This window comes from Littorina saxatilis, unplaced genomic scaffold (assembly GCF_037325665.1).
Source record: "Littorina saxatilis isolate snail1 unplaced genomic scaffold, US_GU_Lsax_2.0 scaffold_434, whole genome shotgun sequence".
NCBI classification, from domain to species: domain Eukaryota; kingdom Metazoa; phylum Mollusca; class Gastropoda; order Littorinimorpha; family Littorinidae; genus Littorina; species Littorina saxatilis.
Genome location: NW_027127008.1, coordinates 73,894 through 82,252, shown reverse-complemented (window position 1 = coordinate 82,252; position 8,359 = coordinate 73,894). Strand labels below are relative to the sequence as shown.

The 8,359-nt window shown below is 40.2% G+C and overlaps 1 long non-coding RNA gene across 1 annotated transcript; it reads right to left on the bottom strand.

Annotated features, from left to right (window-relative positions):
• Positions 1-1,245: 1,245 nt before the first annotated feature.
• Positions 1,246-8,002, bottom strand: LOC138955471 (uncharacterized). The gene is made up of 5 exons (XR_011452242.1): positions 7,865-8,002; positions 6,027-6,190; positions 5,432-5,505; positions 4,685-4,810; positions 1,246-4,123 (listed from the first exon to the last, which is right to left on the bottom strand). It is a non-coding gene; the product is annotated as an uncharacterized lncRNA (long non-coding RNA).
• Between the last annotated feature and the right edge of the window lie 357 nt (positions 8,003-8,359).

Below are 8,359 nucleotides of genomic sequence, written 5' to 3'. Positions count from 1 at the left end.
ACGTGTTTTATTTTATCAAGATAAGCTTTACTTGGTGATCAAAGGATAATTATGGTTGTTGAATTATTAAGTGTTCATTGACGATGGCATGATGTTGTGAGAATAAAACAGCTGACACTGCACAGTGTCTGCAACCCAAGCGATTCATGTAACAGTCATAGCTTTTGAGCTGGCATTTTAATGGCGACAATGAGTCTTGCTTGACAATACTGTGTCAGCATCGTCATCGGCTGGAAAAAGGTTGTTTTCATACCAATTGCAAAAACACCTCCGCCCTCCATTTACACTGGCTATATGACCATAAAGACAACGCTTTGAGTCTGACGATGCTATACGGTCGTGGTGAAAAATGCAGTGCGTTCAGTTTTATTCCGTGAGTTTGACAGCTTGACTAAATGTAGTAATTTTGCCTAACGCGACTTGTTTTAATTATTTGGATAGCATCCGCATTAGCGTCATTGTCACTTGAAATGTTTTAGAAACATCTTCAAGCTCAAAAGTACAGTATACAGGAAACACAAAATGACGTTGTCTTGTATGTCTTTGGCTGACTAGTGTATTGTTAATTGCAGCAAATTGCAATATAAAGGATACATTTAGAACATGTTGACATTGAGTGATTAGATATCACTCTAAACAAAAGTGTTCAGTTATTGAACACTTTTCCTGTTACCAATTTTACGCACTTCTTGATGCGTCCGAGAGTGTTCATGTTGTATGTGTTCAGCATTTGAACTGGAAGTGTCCAAAAGTGTTCCGGAAAGCGTCAATTAGTGTTCAGTTCTAAGTGTTAACATGTGTTAAGTGTCAGCTGTAGGTGTTCATAAGTGTCAAGAAGTGTCCAAAAGTGTTCATTATTGAACACTTAAAAGCGTCAACTGAATGTTACCAATTGTACGCACTTATAAGTGTTCAAGAACGCTTTTTTGAACACTTAATGTTCAAAACTTACTGTAAACAATACTACACTCCCACACCACCTTTTATACTAGTAATCATTTAGATAAATGTCCTCCAAAATTATCCGACCTCCCCCTGTCATTGTCAAGCTCCCTTCTCGTCTTTTGAACCCAAGAATGCTTGCAAATCTAATGGAAGAAGAAGAAGAAGAAGGAGAAGAAGAAATCGCTATTATTAGGTCTATGATTCACCGAATCGGTGAATGCAGCGAAAAGCACAGCTAACACAAACAACATGATGTGTGATCGTGACATTCAAGGTCGCACTTTTTTGCAAGTATCACTGGGCGAAAAGTGGCGTTTTGTATCTTACAAAACTACTCAAAATCCCAACAAAACTTCAAGTTTCAATGGGTTTATCACATTTTGGTGTTCACGACAACGCCAGATTTTGATTGGATTTTGTTGAAGTTATCGCTGCGAAATTGCCTGGAATTTCAGCGCGTTTTGCGACGGTCAAAACATCATGTTAAACCATGTTACAGCATGTCTGTAACATGCAAAAATGTCAAGTTTTGATGGCATTAAAGCTTTGGTTTAACGCCAAGTAACATCATGTTATCGTAGACTTAACTTGCAAAACTGCTTGTTTTGGTGGTGTTACAGCTTGCTTGTAATGTGATTAACATCATGTTATCGTAGACTTAACTTGCAAAACTGCTTGTTTTGGTGGTGTTACAGCTTGCTTGTAATGTGATTAACATCATGTTATTGTTGGTTTAACATGCAAAACCCCATGTTATGTTGGTGTTAAAGATTGCTCAAATGCCTATTAACTCCATGTTATGTTGGTGTTAAAGCTTGCTCAAATGCCTATTAACACCATGTTAGTTGGTGTTAGGCTTGATTATTAATGTAAAAAAACACCATGTTATGACGTTCACATAATTGTTTTCACCTGGATGGAATTTTGTGGAAAAGAAAGCATGTTGTTTGGGAATTGTGTGCGGGTTTCATGCTTGGATATTGCACTTTGCTGACTTGTCACAGGTCAATTGACATTTAACAATATTAGTTTTCAAATGCATCATATCCTTCACACATTATGTAAATATCTTTAACATTAACACTTTGGTTGTAAAATTATTGCACTTTATTCAAACAGGACAAAAACAAAAATGCTGATTCACAATGTACAATAGCAAAGGACTATTTTGAGTGGAGACAGTGTTCATCCACACTATAATTGGATAAGCTAAAATAAATTATTCAAATCGGTGAAGCCCATGTGAGTGTGTGTTGGGAGGGGAGGGGAGGGGGGGGGGGGGGGGCAGATGCCCTGTGAAAACATTGGCCATAGATATATATGTGAATTACTTCCCTTGGGTATGAACATTTATGAATGATTAAATGGGTGAAAGAAAACTGCTCAACGTCTTTGCATCACGGCACATTAATAAAAGTAAGAGTTAGTAAGACTGGCCTAACTGCTATGGTGAAGCAGTAATCACTCGTTGATGAATTCTTTTCTTTCTTTATTTGTTGTTTAACGTCGTTTTCAACCATTCAAGGTTATATCGCGACGGGAAAAGGGGGGAGATGGGATAGTGCCACTTGTCAATTGTTTCTTGTTCACAAAAGCACTAATCAAAAAACTGCTCCAGGGGCTTGCAACGTAGTACAATATATGACCTTACTGGGAGAATGCAAGTTTCCAGTACAAAGGACTTAACATTTCTTACATACTGCTTGACTAAAATCTTTACAAACATTGACTATATTCTATACAAGAAACACTTAACAAGGGTAAAAGGAGAAACAGAACCGTTAGTCGCCTCTTACGACATGCTGGGTAGCATCGGGTAAATTCTTTCTTGTTCCAACCAATATGGGACTCCCCCTAACCCGCGGGGGGTCTCGTTGATGAAGAATTATTTGAATTCTGAATTTTGAACAAACAAATCCAGTGTCCTACCAAACCCCCTTTACAGGCCTCCAAGAATAAAAAAATAAAAAAGCTGGTCTTAAAAAGGAGGAAATTTGCTTAATATGTAGGTAAATGCACAACAGGTTGTGAACAGAAAATCCAAAAACGTAAGGTCTTAAAAGCGGGGAAGTTTGAAAAGGGGGGGACCTAAAATGTGGCGATCATAACAACCGGCATGGGTGGCCGAGTGGTAACGCACTTGCGCTCGGAATCGAGAGGTTGCGTGTTCGACCCTGGGTCAGGCCGCTATTTTCTCCCCCCTTTCCTAACCTAGGTGGTGGGTTCAAGTGCTAGTCTTTCGGATGAGACAAAAAACCGAGGTCCCTTCGTGTACACTACATTGGGGGTGCACGTTAAAGATCCCACGATTGACAAAACGGTCTTTCCTGGCAAAATTGTATAGGCATAGCTAAAAATGTCCACCAAATACCCGTGTGACTTGGAATAATAGGCCGTGAAAAGTAGGATATGCGCCGAAATGGCTGCAATCTGCTGGCCGATGTGAATGCGTGATGTATTGTGTAAAAAAATTCCATCTCACACGACATAAATAAATCCCTGCGCCTTGAATATGTGCGCGATATAAATTGCATAAAAAAAATCAAATAAAAAAAATCCCTGCGCTTACAACTGTACCCACGGAATACGCGTGATATAACTATAAGCCTCATATTGATTGATTGATTGATAATTTATCTAACAAAGTTCATTCTGAAATCTTCTTCAGTGTTTGATTATGGAGAGACTAAATCCTCAGTTCAGATGTGGTCTTAACTCCTTGTCTCCCAGGTACGGATATATCCGTACCCACTCATATGGCTCTATCTGACCAGGTATGGATATATATCCGTACACACAGTCACTATGTACATTGCATCTGTTCTCATTCGGCACATATCCGCATCCTGCTTAGACGGTTAGCTTCAGTCGCTTCCTGTAACGTTGATCTAACGCCAGCATTCTAGCCTGTTGATACACAGTTTCTACAATTCTGAGTGACCTGCTGCAGCACAGCTGGTCTCGGCTTAAAAAATCTTGGTCAACATAAATGGGGTACAAAGTGTTATAAAATAAAGCGTCCTTCCAAAGTCGATGACAGGTCCCCAGAGTATTCACAAAATTATATGGTACTGGAAGCCTTGCATGGCGAAGAAAAAGATGTCCACGCCTACATGAAGAAGTATCCTTCACGGCTTCAGCGGAAACAGTCGGCTGGGGATGAGGACTAATGGTGAACCTATGTAAAAAATATAGACAAGAACAAAAATATGTCAATGGGAAAACAAAGAAAGAAGTAGAGAAGGACCTCCCCACCTTTACACAGTGAAAATGAAAAACACATGTGAATGTACTTATGTTTTAAATCCCCCCCCCCCCCCAATTAAGACCAATTATCCAAGATATTTTTCAGTCCTCAAAGGAGAATTTCACTGTTCTCACGGAACCCTCAAGAAAACTGAGCTGTGCTAATATATTATATATAACTGCAAACATCCCTCAAATTCAATATTGCAAGCCACTATACATTCCTCATAAAGGCACATTCCTTCATGCTCACGTGTGAAAACTAACATAAGTTTACAAGTGTGTATCTATTTATAATAATAATAATAATAACGGGCATTTATAAAGCACCTTATCAGAAGTTCAAAGCGCGTGACAACAATACATGTATAAAAAATGTATACAATCACTGTCAGATTCAAACAACACATCATGCACATCTCACATCCCCAGACTGTTTGCTAAGGCCAACAACAAAAAAATAGTCTGTTTACGGTATCCCAACCGACCCCACCTCTATCTGTTCCTTGCTGTTCTCCAAGAGACACCATGATGCAGCAAGCTGAAGGGTGTCCTGTCGTATTTCCTCGAAGTTGTAGAAGGCAACCAGGTCAGGAGCAGGAGGTGGGGGGCGACTGACCTGCAGCAGAATTCAAATCAATTAGTCAAGTCACTATGACATATCTTTATTGTTATCGCCACACCAACCCTAATTTTTTCCTTTCATACTGCATTTGTTATCCTGAGAGAGAAAAATCCATGTTGCAGACTCAACTGGAAAAATTCCCTTCTCCATCATCTAGTGGACAGAGCTCACATGATTTCAAACAAATCTTTTTTTAAAGTCACATACTTTGTGCGACAGTGTTAGTTTACTGCAACTGTAATTTATAAATAGCAAATTAATAAATATCACTTATCACTATCAGATAATCAGCTAAATGCCTGGCAGATGACCCTCATTCAAAGTGAGTCGTGGCTAAACCATGAAACTAGAAAAACAGGTTATACAGTGGAACACCCCTTTTAAGACCTCCAATAATCTGAGAAAATTCAGGCTTAAAAAGGAGGGAGTCTTAAAAGGGGGGTAATTTTACAGAGGTTATGAACAGAAAGTCTGAGAAAACAAGGTCTTTAAAAGGAGGGAGTCTTAAATTGGGGGGGTCTTAACTGGGGGGTTCCACTGTACCACAATATAAATCTCACACTGACAGCGGACAAAAACTGAGAAAACACCCAGTATACATGCACCGGTACTCACAAAAGAGTTACAAGTAGCATCTCCAGGAGCCGACATCCCAAGCCCTTGATATCTGCACGTTTAGCATCTTGTACCTGGAATAGTATGAAGATAACATGTCATTGTCACCGTCAGTAAATCACTATATCAAAATTATCAATATCATATGATTACTTACTAAAATAACTTTATGAAGTGATCTAGCACTGTCAATGGCAATAGTATCATGACAGTTTGACAGTGAGATTACGATTAATCATCCTTATTAACAAATAACATAGATCAGTTCTAATGTAGTACCTGTTTGTAGTGAACTCACCAGCAGGAGTATTGCATGTATTAATTGCGCATTACTGAATCCATGCACCCACATAGTCTCTTACTAATTTGCAAAACCATAATGACTTCAAACCTCTGATGAATTACATATAACTCATTTATGAAGAGTAGTTAATACTAATAGTTGTAGTACAAACCCAAGTTTGTGTGCGTGTTTGTATGTGTGGGTGGGGGTGTCGAAGGGGGGGGGGGGGGACGGTTACTGATGGTTCACCCACAAAAATGTACACTTACTAAGTAACACTTAAAGTAACTATTTTCAAAGCTTCTTGCTTACCTTGGAATAGTGTCAAGCAGCTTATGTTGTGTCTAGATCAGCCATCAGATCTTCACACTCAGCGGGGTCAGCCTGCACATGCTGCAAACTGGACATGCCTGCAATTCTTGAGTAACCAAGCTGTTGTTGCGGAGACAACGGAACCATGCTCAAGTCAGGTCCAACTGAAATAAAAGCATATTGTTAGCTGATAAATGATTTGGTCAAGCAAAACCATGCGGTATTTTTTTAATAAAATATTTAAATTTAGGCAAGCGATTCACAGAGCGCAGCGCGCTGTGCAGCGCGGCGATTCCCAGAGCGCGGCTATTGCTCTCACCAGCGCAGATTGTTGATGCGCTTTATTTTTGTACATGTATGCATGATTATCAGCAACATTTTACACTCTTTCTTTGGACACGCAAAAACAACTTCAGGGCTGCAAGACTACAAAATTGCACTATATGCAGACTGATAATATATATATATATACGCGTTCAAATCAACTGGAAAAAAAAACCACGCTGAAAAAATGGTCTGCGCATGCGCGAATTCCAAAATGGCTGCTGAAGTGTTAACTGGTGTGACACCGATTAACAGTTCCGCGGCACTGTACTCGGATAATTGTTTAAAAACGTCATCCCAGTTTAAAAACTTAGCTCCTTTCCATATATATATATAGTAGAAGCCATTGCAATGACATGTAGTGATATATGAGTATGACTGCCAAGTATTCAAGGCCGGTGTCACAAACTGAAAACTCTGCCTGAACAATCCTTCTCATTGCGGTCAATGCGCATGCGCTAACATGGGGAGATTAATCAGGTCGTGAACAACCTAACCCTTAGCCTTACCCTAACCCATGGTTCGATCGGTCAAAGGGTCGCATTTTTGTAGGTCCAAGATTGGCGCATGCGCATTGACCGCAATGAGAAGGATTGTTCAGCAGAGGTAGGCACGTTTTTACATCGACGCGGCGATATACTGGTGAATTCAGTTGAAAGAGTGAGAGAGAGAGAGAATGGCTCAGGTCTGTTTTTCGTTTTATTGACAGTTTTATTTCTCAAATAGATCAGATAGATGTAGCTGTTGTAAACTTTGCGATTGTGAAGGAAATGTATCGGCAGAATACATCGCGCGTCGTGAATCGCAGCGTTCCTCGTAGCGCCGCGCGTTGTAAATCGCAACGCTGCACAACGCGCCGCGCGCTGTGAATCCACTTCGTTAAATTTATGTATATCTCGCTGATGCAAAAATAATGTACTTATTAACTATTAGCATTTAGCTGGTCATTCAAACCATAGCTTGTTTAAAGCTAGTAGTAGCAGTAGTATTTAGTACTAGTAGTAATGATTTAGTAAAATACTACTATAGTAGAACTCGAACTCCTATTGCTAGTAAATTACTAATTAGTGCACACAAGAACAACCATGGCAGTTGGCAATGGCACTGGCAGAATACGATCAAATATTAGTATTAGCCTCACCATGGGTTGACGTCCCATCAAAATGAATCACTGAATGAATTAGGGACTGAATCAAACTTCAGAGACAATCAGACATCATTACAATTTTTCACAAAGACTGATTTTCAGCAAACTGTCCAACAGCCATGTTTACCTGTACAAATGTATCAGTGCTATCACTATGACTATGAGTATGACAGTGTGGTAACTGGTAAGCTTAGTATTTGGTTCGAGCACAGGCGGAAGGTATCGTCCACTGGACCACTAGACTACTTGCATACTCATAGAAAGTTGTGGTCCAGTGAAGGATACCTTCCCGGCTTCCGCCTGTGGTTCGAGACAGAGACAAAGTTGAAACTTAATTCGAGAAGCCAAACGGCTGACGAATACTTACGTATTTTGAGCAAAACCCACACCCGTCGACCACAAGTTGATGTCTGCTGGAGTACGTAGTCATAAAAACGTCCATAAAGCTTGGTTTTGAAACGTTTCTTAGCACGAGTTAGATTTATCCGCCATTTTTGATAATAACATTTTACTGCACATGGCGCATGCGCGGTCTGCGCCGGCACCACAGAGGCCGGCACAGGCCACTGGCACTGATCTAAAAAGAGAGACTGACAAGTACAGGCGCCTTATGGTGACTGATAACCCGACAGGCACAACCATGCTGTTGTTGTACGTTGTTGTGTTTTGTAGTTGTTTCAAGTTCAGATGATGAGGCCGTGTGCCAAAAGCAACTAATTAAAAGTGTGTGTGTGTGTGTAAAGCCGAGCGGTGGTAGCTTCACGTAGATATAAGGGAAGGGCTATAACTATGGACTGACCGGCTCCAAATATGGACCACCTCCTGCTCTGAAAAACTAACGGCGCTAGAGCGCTCAAAAAAG